Genomic DNA, 18,365 nt, shown 5'->3' on the forward strand with positions numbered 1-18,365 from the left:
AAATTGATGCCACCATAAACACTTTGTATTACATAATCTGGGGAAGGAGTACTATGTTTGTGTGACTTTTCCTTCTGAATTGCTCTAAGTCCTGCAGAGCTGTACTAGTTTTGGGAATCTTGCCACTTTTTGCTGGAAGCACTTCGCTTCTTGTATTGCTTTTTGTAATAATCTGGGAGAATCTGTCCCATCACACTCCCCAGCTGTGGCCACTGGTGGCTGCATCTTGTTCCTGGCAGGGCTGCTATGGGCATGTGCTTTCCTGAACTCACCATTGTGATAGGAGGTCTGTGAATTCAGAAGGAATTGCATTGCAAACGTAAAAGTTTAGATCTAGTTTCAGGTTTGCAACATATGGCTGTGTGTCGCGTACAACTTTGTTTTTGTTTATTTTTCATTTGTTTGTGTTGCCTGTGATGGCATGACAACTAGTTATCTGCTGTGTGTTTTAACTGTGTGTCTTGCTCAAGACAGGCATAGTGGCTTTTTGTCTAACCTTCCCGTAAATATTTTTTCCCTACCTCCCAATTGTTTGGGTTTTCTTTGTTATTTTATCTTTTTACCAGAAGCTGTGGAAGAATGCTTTATTGAAATGAATCTTGACATTTCAGGGAGCAAGGATTTCAAACCACATCTTACTTTCCTAAAGCTCTCCAAAGCACCAAGGTTGAAAAGAAGGGTAAGTAACCAAGTTTAAAATATTTTTTACTGGGATCTGCTCTAGTGATTATTTTTTTTCTAATGAAATTCTTGCAGACTATATACTTAAGCAATAATCATTGCAACTAGAGAAAAATATTATTTCTGTTACTTAAAAAAGCTTGTATATAGGCTGGCCAACACAGTTGTGTTTGCTCATATCTGACTGGAAGAGATGAGGTCTCTTGCTCATATCGTGTATGGCTCTATTGTAGAGTACAGAGTGGTTTCCTTCTGCTGTGTCCAGTCAAATCTGCACAAAAACACAATGTCAAGCTGTTTCCATAGGGCAGGATGGCTTCTGAGCAATATTTATCTGAGAACAAGATTAATGTCATGTTGGAAGCCAGGCTGGTGCCTTGATTTATGCTAGAAATGTGTGATGTGCTTTTCTAACCTTTACTGCAGCATTGTATGGGATTTTATCACTTACAATTAAAGTAAAAACCAACTCTGATTAGATTGCTCATTTCCCAGTGGAATATTGTCCTGCTTGTTTCCAGGAACAGTACTTGTATTTATGAGGTCAATATATTGCAAACCTGAAACACTAAAGGAGCACGCACAAAGAAAACAGAAAATGCTATAATAGCTGAAAAAAATGACCTTGTATTTGTGCACTTCGAGTACTTCATATTGACTTGATATTTGCCTTCTGTATACATGGTACAATCAAAGTTGGATAGTACTGATAGTTCTGTGCTGGAGGCTTTTTCTTTTATACTGCCTATGGGGAATTTCATGAGTACAGGCTTCAGCAATGTCTAATGCAAAAGAAAATATACAATAGGCATGTAGGAATTACTGTTGAATTTTGTCTAGGGTATTTTCACACTTCCTTTTACTATCAAGTTTAAAGTAAAAAAATAAATTGCAACTTCTTGCATCTTCTCCTCCTTTGATCTCTAGCACCAAATACAGCATATGTTCCTCCGCAGTATGACTTGTATATGCAATCTCCTGGCTTATAAATATGTAAGTGTATAGATCTTCGAATGTTTGAATATCAAGTGGGGAGCCCAGAACTGGACACAGTGCTCCAGGTGTGACCTCACCAGGGCTGAGCAGAGGGGAAGGATCACCTCCCTTGACCTGCTGGCAACACTCCTAATGCAGCCCAGGATACCACTGGCTGCTTTGGTGCAAGGGCGCATTGCCAGCTCATGGTCAACTTGGTGTCCACTGGGACCTCCAGGGCCTTTTCTGCAAAGCTGTTTTACAGTCAGCCCTCAGCCTGTACTGGTGCATGGGATTGTTCATCCCCAATGGCAGGACTTTGCACTTCCCCTTGTTGAACTTCATGAGGTTCCTGTCAGCCCGCTTCTCCAGTCTGTTGAGGTCCCTCTGGAGAGCAGCGTGACCCTCTGGTGAATCAGCCACTCCTCCCAGTTTTGTCATCAGCGAAGTTGCTGAGGGTGCACTCTGCCCTGTCATCCAGACCGTTAATGAAGATGCTGAACAGTACTAGTACACCTCTAGTTACCAGTCTTCAATTAGACTTTGTGCCACCACTACCCTCTGGACCTGGCTGTTCAGCCAGTTTTCAATCCACCTCACTGTGTTCAGCCAGCCCATACTTCATCAGCTTCTCTGTGAGGATCTTATGGGAAAACAGTGTCAAAAGTCCAGGTAGACAATATTTACTGCTATTCCCTTGTCTACCAAGCATTGCTCATTCCTGTCCAAATTTTGTTTGCATGTTAAAACTGTTGTTCCTAAAATACTATTCTATGCATCAGGGCTGTGAAACCAAAGTGGAGCAGGTCTGTATGTTAAGTTAGTTATTAGGTGGCATGTGGACTCTGTACGTCCATGTAGAAATCTCCCTGAGGCTAGTAAGGCTCAACCCTAGACATAGTGTTTAACCTCAAAGATCAAACGAAGATGTCAACTGAAAATACTGACAACTTAACTGCATCTCTTTCAAAAACAAAATGTAATGTGAAAAGAAAGGAGGAAAACTGACTACTACTATAATATCCCATTCCTAAAGACTGCAGGAGAGAGAGACATCAACCTTCCTAAACACTAGAAGATGCCAAAGTATGAATAAGACAAAATATTACTTTAGTTATTATGATGCCATCTACTGGCTGTAATTACTTTCTTTATACCATAAATAACTGTTTTCTTATAGTAAGGATGCAGTTTAAGTACTTCATGCAACTTAAGTGCTTCTTATGAAGCTTGAGAAATAATTACTAACACCCACTGTTTATATTTTACATCTCAAGAATACTTTGTTAACAAGACAGGTATGCGATGATACCGGTGGAGCAGCTGCAGACCTTGTTCTTATTTGTGGGGAAGAAGGAGCTGGTTCTCTTTAAAACAACTACTACAGCTGGGAACTTTGATCTCAGGAAATTGTGCATCTTTGACTTTAGTTGTGTGTGTAAAGATCCCAAGAGGTTTGGGAGAGCTTGGTTTGTGTGCTATTTAGCTTGAATAGCTACTGAAGGAGCAATATGTGCTGTTTGTTGATTGGGTTCAAAAAGTGTAGCATGCCCCTGGCATAAATCCAAAATACAGGCTCTTCAGGTTTTCTGACCTTTCTCTTTCCAATGATCCAAAAGGGAACAGTTCACCTCTTAAAAGAGAATCCACTTCAGTATCTGTCTGTAGTAAAAGCCTTCTTCAGCAGACTACGAAGTGCTTTTGTCAGTGCAGGTTGTTAGCCTCTGGTGCTGGGCACTGCCTGTGCTTGCCTGTGCTGGAGTAAAGCTGTGGATCGAGTACCTCTGTTAAAGCGGAAAATGTTTGTTCTTGCTTTTTATGCTGCTTTAAGTAGATTGCCTTGGTGCAGGTCTGCAAATAGCTGTGGTCTACCCTGTGTGGTGAGAGAGCTGCAATCCTGCAGATTCATGTACTTGTATTAAAATATTCGGAGTTTTTAAATGAAAGGGCAGCCCTAATCCTGCCCTCTTCTGGCTACTTGATAAGTTATCTTCAATGACACGACCTTACTCACATTTCCATCATCCTCCCGAATTACCCAGAAAACAGCCCATGCGCAGTGTACCTCTGCATTTCAGCAGAACTTGAACCTGGTGGCATTAAGGTGAGGTGTAGCTCTTGGCTACTGAACAGCTTGGCTCTGACTGACACGTGGGTGTCTCTGGGACACAGAAAAAGGTGTGCAGTTTGTTTAATTAAACTTTGAAGTGTTTTGGTCATCAGGGGCAGCAGTGCCTAATGGTTTGATGTGTTTGGTTGTGAAGCTATTTCTATCTGGTTTTGTCCAAGTGACAAAACCTGCCTGTTTTGGCCATCCTCCCGCAATCCCCATGCCATGAACCATGCGTGTCTGCCTGCTAAAAAGGTTGTCATTACAAGGAAGGAGGCTTGTAAAGAGACTTTATTTGGTTTTAGTTGTGCACTCCTGTGCATTCAGGAGCAGGGCTGAACAAACTGATTGAGACTTCTTTGAGGCAATGTGCTGCAAGGGGCTCCTTGTAGCCTTGTTAGCTTGCTCGCTCATTAAGGGAAGGTGGAGACTACTCCCTGTTGCTTAATGCTTCATCTGTCCATCTCCATGTGTGCCCCTGGCATACATGGTTTGTTATAGGCTAAATGCTTTTTGGGAGCCCCTTATTTAAATTGGCAGCCTGTTGTTGACTAAATTAAAGCTGCGGGGACTGTGGAATTGTTGGATTGCTTGCCCATCCCTGGTGACATCTGTACAGGGGAGCCAGCGCTGCTGTGCCTGAACTTGTCAGGGGGAGAACTGCAAAGAAATGACTCAGACAGGGGCACTGTTGATTTTAAATTTTGACAGTCCTAAATTACAATAGTTTCTGAACATGTGCCTTGATTATGGTAGTGGTAGTTTCTTTTCCTTAGTCTGAAAAGAATGTGTCAACGTCTGAAAACATGTCTATAGGAGTAAACACTTCTATTTATATGCCATGACTGCTGTAGCATTTGGCTATTGGGATACTAGCAGTGCTTGGTAGCTATCTAAGAGCTGCCGTGGTTTTCTTTTTTTCTTTTCTGGCTTGCTGAAATGAGCTTGCTTTCACAGTAAGTCACTGAGTTAAATTTCTTTTGAAAACTTCTTTCTTCATAGGGAAGAAGGTGCGTGAGCTCTATTTCTAATCTGTTTCTAGCATGCAGTTTAATTACTGTTATGGAATGTGTACACCAAGGAGAAAGATTAATTTTTCAGTCTGTAAAGGTACCAATGGGATGAAACTGAACAAATCAAACTTTAGGTGAAATAAAGAAATCCTTCCTAATGGCAATTCAGGAGACTAGGGAATAGCTTCCCAATGGATGTGGTGACTATGAACTTGCTTGAAATACCTAAGATTAGGTGGATGCATTTGAATAACAGTAGGTTAAACTGATCTGTTTCTGTATCTTTGTTAGTATATTTTTGCTTGCAGAGGGTGGGGTAGGTGGAGGATTCAGCAAAAGCCAAACTTCTTATAACTTTCATTAGTAATGGTTGATTTTTCTCAGTATCAACTTAAATACTACCAAATAAAGTTGATATTGCTATCCTAATCGGGGAGGGGGGGAGTATTTTCTTTAAGTTTTGTTAAGATGATGCTTGACACATCTTGTACCTTTCTAAAGTGCATATATTTTTGTGTGTGTGTGTATATATATATAACATACATATAATGTCACATTGCTCTTTCAACATATAGGGCTTCAGAAAAATTTGTTCAGATCTGTATAAAGAATATGAAGACAGTTACTTTGGCACAGAAGTCTTCAGTCAAATTGATCTCTGTGCCATGCGAAAGAAGAAGCAGGAATCTGGTTACTATTATTGTGAGTGTTCAATTAATGTGGGCTCCAGTGGTACAGAAGAAAGTAAAGAGCAAGAAATGCAGACGGAAGATGTGGGAGACACAACCAGTGAGGACCTTCCAAATAGCACCGCAAAGGCTGGAATAGGAGCAACTGCTGCAAGCTGTAAGCTTGCCTCGTATTTAGTAGTAGCCAATGGTAAACCATCTGAAAATAGTGCTGAGGCTTCAATTGCAAGTAAAGAAAAAGAAATTGATGATGTGAGGGGACAGCCTGAAGCTACAGATGGGACTTTCCCTGCAGCTGGAGAGATCTGCTCCAAGTCAGTACTTTGTCTGTTGCCAGCAAGTTCAGATGTGTTGAAAAGAGTGAAAAAGGAACAAGAAAAAGCAAAGACAGCAGATGGTAGCTTGCAGAAAACTGAAGCAATAGGATATGCACCTGATCAGCCAACAAGTTCACGATAAAGCTGTTGCAGTCCTTGGTGAAGTGAACCTATGCTTGGTGATGATGGAGAAGGCAGGCAATCACAGTGGTACTGAGCTGTACTGGACTGAGGTGGGTGGGGATGGTGAATTCATTTTTGGCAGAAAACAGTCTTTTTAGGAGACTGACAAAACGAAGTAGAACAAAATCTATGAGGAAAACATCACTGAATATTGTAATGGTGAAATGCCTAGGTCTAAACAAGAACCTATGCTACAGGTATGTGTGAGCATATGTACTATAAAGACAAATGAGCTCTGGTTTACAGGATCAGGCCCTTCAGAAGTCATGCATTGGTACCAAAGCTGTTGCTGGGCACCTCTGGTGCCCAAATGCACACTTCTACCTTCATTGCATTTCTTCCTGCCCTGCTTCCCCCCCTGCTCTGGGCATGCAGCCCTGACTTCGCTCCTTCCTTTGCCTACCTGCCTTCTCCTCTCTGAGTACTGCCTGAAGACACCTATTCTTGCCTAATCCCTCCAGTTGCTCTGACTTAAGACTCCAAACCATGATTGCAACACAATCATTCACTGCATGTCTGTAAATGTTAGGTGATTTTAGTCCTTAACACACTTTTGTGAAATACGTGCTTTCCTTTGACTAGTAGCTACTTAATGAGAAAATTATTTTGCCTGACTTATGGAAATAGTATTTTTGGAATAAAATAAGGTATAATACTAAATAACTTGAGATAATGAAAAGGAGAGGAAGAGGAATCCATAATGAATTGTTTTTGTAACATGCCTTGAGGAGGAAATGAGGCACAACAGCCTTTTTCTAAACTGAAATTATGTTGTAGTCTCACAACTATGCATGAGTTAGTAAAGAACCGGGATAAAACGGAACCGTATTCATTTCTGGCAAGAAGACATTAAGCGTTTTGAACCATTGCTGGGGCCGAAGTTTCCTTACTTTGCACGGTGCTCGGTGAAGCCAAGGAGCTGAGCTGTGCCTCCCAGCCAAGCCTGCCCTACCTGCGGGATGGGGAAAGGATTTTTTTGTGCGGAGCCTCACGGCAGTGAAGCCAGTAGATGGCACTACTGGAAAAACAGCTGCGACTGGGGAGGGAACCGGCTGCCTCCGGGTCCTCAGCACTCGCAGCAGGCTTAGGCATCTATAAAGGGGGCAGTAAGTGCGGAGGAAGGCAATCGGGCACTTGGAAAATCTCTTACTTCCCTTTTCTGCTCTAATTGCTCCTTGAACAGCGATATTTCGTCTCTTAGAAGATCCATCTTTCCTTGAAAAAATGTGTGCATTTCAAAAAAGTATGTGATCAATTACCTTTTTTCCCCCCAAAAGTAGTAGTGTTAAGCATATGGTGTTTTGCTTCCCTACATGGTGTGTGGGAATACACCTTGGAGCAGAGTGGCTAGGATGCACTCTGTTAAATTAACATCGGGCTGTTTTAAACCTGTTCAGCTTGTTACCAGATGTAAAAAAAAAAAAAAAAAAAAAAAAAAAAAAAAAAAAAAAAAAAACCAAAACAAAAAAAGAAACAACCAACAACAAAAAACAACCCCCAAAAAACCCAAACAAAACCAACCAAAGAACCCCCCCCCCCCCCCCCCAACCACAAACCACCTTTATTTTTGCCCTTTTCACAGGGAGGGGGGGGAACAAAACCCACCAGACAGGCACTGTGCAGGAGGAAAGGGAAGGCTTTGCATTTAATGAACCTGCTTTGTACTCGGCACCAAGGGTCTGTGTCAGAACCCTTGTGCTGCAGAGCTTGGCAGAGCGTTTATTTTTGTGTCACTCCGCTGAAGGTTGTGGACTTTCAAAAGGCTGTCCCCAAATGGTCTTCTAAATGCAAATTTGAAAGTAGTTATTCCCAGCTTCTCTGGGGTCTTCAAAATGCAGCTAAATTGCTCAATGCTAGAGGAAGACTTCAAGGTTAATTTGGGGGAGTAGTTAAGAGTGAGACTTCCATAGAGCATCTCTGTATCAGCACATTCTGGATGAATTTGTTTTCTGGAAAAGTTTGCTTTAAATATACACTGAGGAAACAGTGTTTCTTAATGATTTCTTAATTCAGAAAAGGATCAGCAGTGTCATTCATCTTAGGAATTTAAGTGGATTCAATGGCCTAGGACCAAGTACACTTTACAACATGCTGTATTTCTTCTTATTGAAAATGTTAATTATCTTTTTATAGACAGATGGCACTGGAGTGTAGCAAATGTGTGGTGAACCTGTGCTTGTAAACGTTTGAGTTTTTAATGTGTACAGCTTCCAATTTAAGTTTAATTCTGTTTTAGGATTGTTGTAATGATTGTAGGGTAATTAATTTCACTTATCTTGGGAGTATAGTACACTTGTTTTGGTACATTAAGTTAAAATAAATACTTAAGTTGTATCTTTGTGCTTAATCCTGACAACTTAGAATAGTGCTTAAAACCAAATATCTACCAAATACGGTGTTCAGCTCTTCAGTTTCTAATGATAACCAAGTCAAAATAAGCTTCTATAATGCTGTTCAAATCATAACAGCATATTTTTCAGCCTTATGATGGAGAATATAAAAGAAGTCTTGAATTTTGTTGGTGCTCTGCTTTAGTCATGAGGATCCATGTTTTTGTTCCCTGGTGTCTTTTATTCAAATTAATTGAAATATATTTGATTATTAGACCCTTCTGATGTGAGTAGGGCAGGTGGGAGACAGTTTCTGAAATGAAAATAACTTCATACTGCTGAAGCAGATTAATTGTCCTTCTTTATGATTACTGTAGGGAAATTACATTATGAAATCTAGGTCCAGAAGTGAGTTTGATTCATTCTTTATAATCCCTGCATTTACTGTTCTTTTTCTATGATTTTTGTTCACTTTATGGTCTCTAACCTGCCTGTTTTTTTCCTTTGAGTAATTTGCTTTATAAACACTAGTAGTTTATGTAGAAGATAAATACAGTCTGCTAACTTCTTCTAATTGAGTTTAGTTTAATGTAACTTGAGTTATTGAAACAATGCTACAACATTGGGGTGGGAGAGAACTTGCATTAAATATTACCCACTGGCTGTGATTATTTTTTTTTCTCTCTTTTGTAAAGACCTAAATGCTGAATTGCAGTGCAGTGATGATTGTTTTCCAAGTAAGTTGAGAGGAGGCTTTTCCAACAGCATCTTCCTGCTGCTTGGCTGGTTTTAATTGGATATTTGTTAAACTAGCTATTCCAATAAACAGGATGCAAAAGCCAAAGGAAGGAGTGTTCTGTAAATGCCTTATCCCAAATACTCTGTTACTGTTTGTTGTTAGGCACCAAACATGAGATGGGTCTTGCTGTCTGAACAGCTGGGGCAGTACTTGCTCCTGGATGTTACATTTTGGGGTTGGAGGGGGCGGGGGGGTAGATGTAAACTTGCTCTTGTTCCTTATAACCTCTGATTTAAAACAAAACCCAGCCCAAAACATTCCCATGAAACAAATCCCCTACTTGGCCTTGGAGCACTTTCTTGCACAGTCCCACACTCTTGCATCGTGACCCTGACCCCCAGCTGAAGGGCTGTAGTCACTTAGCCAAGAGAGAGGCTTGCTTATGGCACTGTAGCGTGTTGATGGGGTGGATCAGACCAAAACGATGGATTTTTCCCTGTTAGGAAATCTTCCCTTTCTTTCTCATCATATTGTCATGAAACTAAAAGCAGATGCGGGACTGAAAGACACTGTGTTTGACGAGTACCCCCAATCAAAAAGCCATCTCTTTGGGAATATTTAAACTCTGGTAAATATTCTCTTTGTGGGAGTGGCTATTCAGAATTAGAGCCAGAAGGACACATCTGGGGGCCCATAAATACTAAGCAACTTAACGTAATTGCATTGTGCAGTTTCCTTCTCAAAACCTCTCCGAGATGGGCTTAAATCCAGGCACTGTGTAGGCTTAACACCTCTGAAGCTGGCTTCCTACCATGGGTTTTGGTCACTGACCTGTGCAGCAGAAACATGGAGCAAGTCTCATAAAGAGACTCTAAAAAGCCCATATATTTAGATCTGAGTGTACTTCTTGCACTCATGGGAGAGAAATGAAGTACTTTTTAGAAAATAAGGTATTTCAGGTATTGAATGTCCACCCAGGGCTTTTTCTTTTCTGTTCTGGAGATTGACTTTTAATCTTATAATTAGAAAACTGCTTTTAAGATCAGCTGAAAACCTTATGACAACCGCTTTCAGAAATGTTATTTAAAATTTTTTTTTCCAAGTTTCAAGATGAGGGAACTTAAGGTTTCTCATCTTAAATTTTAGCACTTGGATCAGAGGTGGAAAAACAAACCTTGTTTTTAAACTGGACATACCACTTAAGTAATTCTGTCTTCAAAATGAAAAAAACAGCAAATTGCTGCCTGGCTGTTTGCTAGCCTTTCAGCCTTCAGTTTCTTGATGTAAAGAAGATAGAGGATTATCTGTATGTGATAGTAGTTTATATAACTCTTAGCTAGAAATCCAGTATTTATCTACTGGTAGGTGGCTGGTTCAACTTTTTTGCTGTTGAATAAGAATAAAATAATGTTGAATAATCATAAAATAGGTAGGGAGATGTGATTACACTGGGTTCCTAACCAGTGTAACTTCCGAAGTAAAGTTTATGGGAAGTTTGACTTGTCTCTTTCCTAGCCAAAGCAGCTGCTCAACTCTGCTTGTGAGTAGTGAACTGGAGTTGAAGACCTGTTGAGGGTGTTCTGTGATAAATTCTCTTTAGGTAGAGGGCTAAGCTTTAAATGCTGGTTGGTTCATAAGTATTAATCAGAATTAAGTTAATTTGAGGTTAAATCCTGCTCAGATTCCAGCTGAGGCAGTGTTATCAGTGACACTGAGGTCTTAGCTGATGCTGTTGAGACCAAACCAAAATCCCAACTTTCTGCATGATAAAGGCTGCTGTTGATAATTGGCTGGAATTTTGTTTGATAAAATAAATTTAACTGACAAATACAGAGATTCTTTTGTATGTGAAAAAAAGGAGATCTTTTTAAAATATTTTGCCTCCAAATATAGTACCTTGATCTAAGCACGCTGCTTCAGAGAATAATTAGTTATTTTATCTGTATAAAATCTATGGACTTGATTCTTGAGGCTTATCCCAGGGGGTGCTACCTCCTTTCATTTGGTGACCTGCAGGAAATGCAGCCTGAGCAGGGACCTCAGCTGGCCCAGAGGGAGGATGAGGTGGCTCCAGGAGACTCCGCAGCTCTGCTGGCAACAAGGTTTTCTTCTCTCAGGCTTAACTTGGTGAAAGAGATCTTTTTGCTCTTGAGGCAAAATAGGCTTTACTGAAACCCCCCAAACAGCCTCTGAGGCTGATACTTGAAACGACTCTACTAATTCTACACATAAAGTGACCAGAAATGATTAATTGAAGACAAATGATATAACTTCAGCCCGAATAACTGAAAGCCTTTAGGTACTGTTATGAAACCCTTTACAAAGTAGATGGGATTTATGTATAAGTTTGTTTGTTTTTCAGGGTCAATAACATTGTCAGTCAAAATGCAACCAAATCTTGAGCTTGGCTTAAAAAAAAAAGATATTTTTAAGATATGTTTCAGGGCATTTTAACATCCTTTCCATACTGAGTCTTTATCACTCATGGGTTTTTTAAGCCTTCTCTTGTCAGTACAAGAAAAACTTAAAATGTGGAAGAAGTGATGTAAACCTACCTCATAATTCCAGGAGCTTAACCTTTGAGGAAAACCATTCATCTGATAACAGCTGGGCACCTTCATGGCAGTATTTGTTTTATTTTATTTTTTTTTCCCCTCCCCTCTCCATGTCTTAGTATTCACTGAGGGCAAGAGCCAAGCATCTATTCCTTGGTATGCCTGCACACCTTCTCTCTTGGCTTGTCCTACACATCACACCCACCCCCATGCTGCCACCCACCTTGTTGGCTGCAGGACTTGCAGTAACACCATTCTGTTTTTTAAGAGCAGGAAGTGAGAGCCATTGCTTAACTGATCAATATTTTTGTGCATAGAAACCAGGTGGCAGTGCATGTAAAGGTGGTGCTTAAAATCAGGTCTCCCTAGCTCCTTTACACCCAGGAGATCCACTTATGTAGTCAAATCTGCCTCTTAAAAACTGAAAGCACATTTCCTTTTCCCACTGTCAGGAGCACATCTTTGTAGAATCTGCAAAGTTGCTTTATTACCCTATCACTAGAGTTTCCTTTAATACTGCCTTTTCCTGTTGCTGTTTGTTTTCTGTGCTACTCCTGTTTTATCCTTCCTCCACTCCATTTATCTAGTTTGTCATGGGGTCCCACGCTTCTGCCTCTTCCATGATGCTTCTGTATCTGACTCCATCTCCCAGCTGGAACCCTTTGCTCCCTTTTTGTGGGTAGTGAACACCCTGCAGCAAGGACAGTGTTTGCTGCACCATGCTCGCTTTATCCCTAGGGCAGAATGCCCAACATCACCCCTTCGAGCTGGTAAAGGCTCTGGCCTAGCTCACTTTGGCAGCTGTTAGTCTGCTGCTTGTAAGGCCATTTTGCCCTGGTTTGCAGAGCCCCTGTTGTAATGGGGGTACTGAGCCATCACAAAGTCTCTGAGCTGCTGCAATCCTACTCAAAACAACTGAGCAAGTGTACCACTGACTTACTGCAAATGGAAAGTGGAGCCAGCACAAAATAGGATTGCGGCAAATGTACCAGTAAGCATGCATCAGGGCCTTGCAGAGTAGCACTTAAACAACCAGCATCTACAAAGGATGGTGTAAGATCAGACAGAAAGGGCACAAGTTCTCCCTGTAGTCTTCAATTTATGCAGATGATACAGAGAAGCAGCAGCAAAATGCAGGATTTGGTGGCATGGGCTGTCTTGCCCCAGGCTGGCTCCAACCTTGGACATGTAAAAGTAACAGCTGGTACTAATGTGGTGTGTGTAGCAGGGGTGGAGGAGGAGGAAATGGTGGAGGGGGAGGAAATTGCTCTGCCACGTTCCCCTTCCTGAGGGTGCTGGGCTCCTATGCAGGGTGAGCTGTGTGATGCTGAGGTTGCTGCTGTCGCCAGTATCCCTGCTCCTCGCGGAAGGACAGTCTGTACTGCAGCCTGCAATTGTAAGAAATAACTCTATCAGTCTCTGGAGGGACAATGTCCACTCAGGACATAAGGATGCACCAGCCACAGTGGTGCAGGGCCCGAAAGCAGCAACTTAGCACTAAGGATTTCTCCACCATTGGAATCACTCCTGCCTCAACTTAGGCCCTTTCCTGTGTGCCTGATATATGACATGGTGCTGGTGGGGAGAGCTCCTCTCTCCTCTTGAGGTGCCACTGCTTTCATGGGCTGGTGGGCTCTCTGGCATTGCCCTCAGTTACTACTTGAGTTTTCTTCGTTTTCTTTTTTTTTTTTTTTTTTTTGGTAACTTGTGGCAGGTTCAGTCTAACCTCCCATTTCAAACAGCTCTGATTACCATGGTTATGCCTTTAAATCACTGCTGTGATGAGATAAGCTATTTCCTCATTACCTTCTCCATCTAGGACACCTGTTTTACCCTGAGTGCATATGTTCCTCCATGTGTTGCACCAGAATTTCAGTTTTCAGCATTTGGCTCAGTTCTTTGGGCTATGTAGAAGTAACGTATTTTAGTTGTGCATAAACATGATGATTTACATATGTCGTGTTGCTGCAGTATGCAGATTTGCGTATGTGTAGCAATTTTTTACACTTTGTACTGTAACAGAATTATTCATTTAAACAAAAGCTGATTAAGTTGTAGCCCTTGACAGAGGAGAAGCAGAGCAATTCTCAGGACTCTTCTTGATAGAACAAGACCTGCTAATGCTTCTATATTTTAAGATCGTAAACCCAGTGCATTAATTGCTATTTCAGAGTCATGAAGACTAAATACTCCCTATGTTCATCAAACAGACTTTTTAAGAGAAGGCTGCATATTGGATATTGCTCCCATTTACTATGTGTAATACAAATAATCTATCCTCTCATGTGGTAGGAAAGAAAGGAAAAAAGATTAGGTAATCCAGCATCATCGTATGGAACATTTATCAGCATGTGTTTGAAATGGATATATTACTTACTGATGCCACCCAGGCTACTTGAAGCTCCTGCTGACAAAAACCTTCTCCATCCCCCACATTACTCTTTATATTTCATTTTTGTGTTAAAGAAGAAATGTTTTAGGAACATCTAAAGATATTTAGGGGTAATCATTATTTTCCCTGCAACTCACAAGCATTCTAACTGCTTAGAGGAATCATAACTAATTTTAAAATAATTTGAATAAATTATGCCTTAATTTCCTAATGTTTTGACATCTCGAATCTAACAAAGTATCTGGGAATTTCTGAACACCGGTGGGGTGAGAATTCCATTTCTAGCAAGAGACTGAATTGTAAAACGGCAATTCTGAATACAGGAACTATTGTTGATCCAAACCTGATTCTTGTCTCTTACCCAACCGTTTCTCTAGGCTGGGATTAAACAAGACATTTGTGTTCACTTTCTTTATCAGTTTTGCTGAAAAACATAGTTCTAGCCTTTTTATGGCAGCAGAGTTACCTAAAGTATATTTGCTTAAATTGCCAGTGAGATTTATCTACAACTGTAAACTAAACCAAGATATTCTACAGAACATTCTGGATACATACCTAATAAGGCATGCCGGGAAACATTGCTGTTGAGAATTCTGTTGCCTATATGAAAATTAATTCAACCTGCTGGTGAATCACTAGGCAGCATAAAATGTTTATTTGAGCAGAGGACTGGACCAATTTGCTGGTGAAATGAAAGATATAGTAAACATTACCTTAATATTGCTTTACAAATGTAATTGCTTTGAATGTGGCAGCTTTGACTTCAGGCCCCTCGGCTCCCCTGGGTTCATCAGGTGGAGGCAGCTACGCAGGACGGATGCGTGTGCCAGGCCAGGAGGAAACGCCTGCCGCAGCCCTGGTAGCCCTGGGCTGGTCCAGCTTCTCAGGGAGAGGACAGACACATGGGGAGGGAGGGAGGTGGTGGCTTATTTTAGCCATTGCACTAGATTCTCCCGTTCAAGGAAAGGAAAGCCTTTTATTTCACTGCCTCTATTTGGCTAGGATGATGCTAGCAGAGCTGCACAGAGCTCTTATGGAGGCTGTGATGAGTGACAGTGGAGTCAGTGCCAGCTTAGATCAGAACAGCTACTAACCACTGCTGGTGCAACTGCAGTATTTTGTGGTTCCTTTGTCCGCATTTTACAACCCAAAACTGTAAGGACAAGTGCAATAGACGTTTCAGTGGCTTGTTGCTTTCCTTTGCCTGCCATCTTCAGTAGTGCCTTCTTGGTGACACCAGTGATGATGCAACCTCCAATCTTGTTGTCGTCTTTTACTCTTTGGGTAACTGCTGGGGCTTGTTAGGTGCCATGCTGGCAGCTGACTTACAAACTGGTGATGGCTACAAGCTGCTGACCTTCCATAGCGCATCATGTGGCCCTTTCCCTCTCCTTCCAGATTGTCACTGACAAGCATGGACAGGCCAGAGGGCTACTGAGGCATAGTACTGCTGCAGCACCAGGAGCTCAGTGATCCTCGAACTGTGCTACAGATTTTATTCACCTTTTCCCCACTGCCAGAGGAGAGGCAGTAGATCCTTGCAAAGAATACTGCTAGGAAGGCATCCTCACCTTTCCTGCATGTTAGTCCCAAACAGTTCCTTAAAAAGCGCAACTGCTTCATTAAGCTGACAATGCACCAAAACTCTAGTTTAAGGGTCTGAAAGAAACAACTTCCTTCCGCAGCTTGCTTGTATTAGTCCCTGATCAGATGGTGAGAGACACAGCCTTAGCACCCATCCTTGTTTCAGTGCTGCTGCTCCAGACACTGTACACATTGCAAAGACAGACACAAGGGCAAGAACTGTTGTGTTTGCATTTTCAAGCATCAAGGCAGCCTGAAGTGTTAATTAAGTTAGCAGTGCCAGCAGACAGATTTATGTTTCCAAAACCCAAAGAGACGCTACTATCATCACCTTATGCTGTGTTACCACAGTAAACTAATAAGCAGTGTCAGACTTTACCTGTTCTCATTTTTACTTCCTCATGTCGCTGATGTCCTTAAATATTCTTTGGAAAGTCTTATGCTTTTACCAAGTTATTTCCTGTAATACTCTGTGCGATGAGTCTGAAACATAGTGAAATAGATTAGCACTTCAGTGTCTCTCATGCAGAAAGAGGCTCTGTTAAAGATGAGGGATGGATCCCCCTTTGGAGGACAAGCATTCAAGGCTCTGTTCCACAGTAGGCTACTTGTGTGGTTTGGAAACATCATTTAGAGGCAGATATTTGCATGCTGTCATCACTGCATACTGGTGCCTATATCCTTCTCCCTTTTGAAAAAATAAATCTGTTCTTTGCACACTTCGTTTGTGGCTGTATCTCTCTGCCTTGTTTTTATAGAGGAAGATAGTCATGCTCTGTACCCAAGGCATGTTAGAGAGAAATACATCAAGGACTGTGAGGTCATCTGATGCTATTTTAATAGGGGCTCTATAAGCACTTTAAATAATAGGTTCTATTAGGCTCTGAGACTAAACCGTGTTTCTTTAAAATGAATTTTGATTGTAAAGTCAGTGAAGTAAAAACATGCTACGCCCCTCAGAGAGACCTAAAGTACGCTTCAGGAATGAGGGAGGAAGGCTGTTTTATGGTGTTGCAGAAGTACCGTATTAGCTCATTAGGGATTTATGCTGATGGAGCTGCCTCTGGTGACTTTTGTGTGGCAGACCTCAGAAATTCTGGTTTACCAAGCCTTTGCAGGTAGTTTTTTGTGAGACCCTACCACAGGCTTCCGTGCTGCTCTGAGGTGTGAGGGGAGCTGCATTGCACCCTGTACTGAGCCACCTCTGTTTGCAAAGTCATTACCAGCTCCAACGCTTACCTGAACTGATGGTGATGTTATGAAGTCCTGCTTCTTTACAAATAGCTGATTTAGTTTATGGCAACAAAATGGAAGCTGTATGGCGTGGCCTCAGCCTGCTCCCAGACAGGTTGGGGAGGATGGTGTCAGCAGCGTGCCAAAGCTTACAAGTGGTGATGAACAAAAAGCAAGCCTAGGTTATGTGATGGTAGTGTACCATCTCATCTTATGTGACAATGGGTACTGCAACATCTTATCTTTTACAGTTCACACAAAATAAAAAAACAAACCAAAACATGATTCATCTCAATATATTTAGATATTTCAGTAAATATTGTGATGGTTCTTCTGATTGTTTGGCAATAACTATACCCTGGCCTTGTGGGTTATGTTTTCTTCAAAGTTGGAGTTCATTTAAACCTTTATGAGAATAATATATTAATCACTTGAATGCTGAACATTCACTTTTTATTTGACATTTTTTACTTTAGCTGCAAAGCTTATTGTGGAACAGGCTGCTTCTCTAAAGCCAAACAATCTTTCCCCATTTCTACCTTCTAGTCCTAGAGTACCAGTTACATGCCCTCACCAGAACCAAACTTGTCATGGGGAGAAAAGGGAAAGGAAAAAAGAAAAAGTAATACCCAAAATCTTAGACTGAAACTCCTTTGTGCAGAGAAGGGTGAAGGAAACCTCATGGCCTGAGGTTTTAATAGTGATTTTGACACTTACTTAGTTTGCATCTCTTGATACTTTTGCCAAACAAGCTTTCTGACTCATTGCTATGTAATTTAAAAATAATGATGGAGAGAAAAAGTTTAAAAGTAGTACTGTGGCTCCACTGCCTCTGTCTAATTAAAATGTGGATAAAAGACTAACCAGTGGATAAACACAGGCCATGATCCTCCAATTCCTGAATTATCCTGTGATCCAGTCAGATCCTTTCTAGTAGCCTAGTTCCCCCATCCAAACTTCGATACCATTTCACCTGATCATGCCTGCCTCTGTTGGCCCTCCAGGGTCTCCCTCTGTCTCCACACTTACAGTGCAAGCTAAACAGCAGAAGATATTTTCTAGTGTGCTCACTTAGACGTTTCTGCTTTGGAGGTTTTAGAAGTGATAAATAGAGAGCCTGGCTTCTGAAATAAAATAGGTAACAGTATACTCTTCCATGGAAGATTTTTTCCTGTGGTTGTGAGACCCTATTTATCCTCTTAGATGTGCCTGCACATCCTGTGCATCTTGTCGGCTGTTTGTGAGCCCAAACTGAAAAATAGTAATTATGCAGCCTGGATAAAGCATTGCATTATTGCTACTGACAGTCTTGGAAAGGTGATAGAGAAAGGATTTTTTTCTGAGGAAAGTTTGATGTATTTTCTCTAGAAGAAAAAAAGGCCAAAAAAATTTCTATACTTTTATTGATTATTAAGATTTTAATTATCACCTACCACTGAGCACTCAGGTTTTGTGTAGCAAGGTCTGATTTCTGGCTAGGTTATGGCCAGAGGTTGGTTGTTGCTTTCTTTTCTTTCTCCCCCCCCTCTTTCCCTCTTTTCACATGCAGAGAGAAATTTGAGGA

This window comes from Aquila chrysaetos, chromosome 4 (assembly GCF_900496995.4).
Source record: "Aquila chrysaetos chrysaetos chromosome 4, bAquChr1.4, whole genome shotgun sequence".
NCBI classification, from domain to species: domain Eukaryota; kingdom Metazoa; phylum Chordata; class Aves; order Accipitriformes; family Accipitridae; genus Aquila; species Aquila chrysaetos.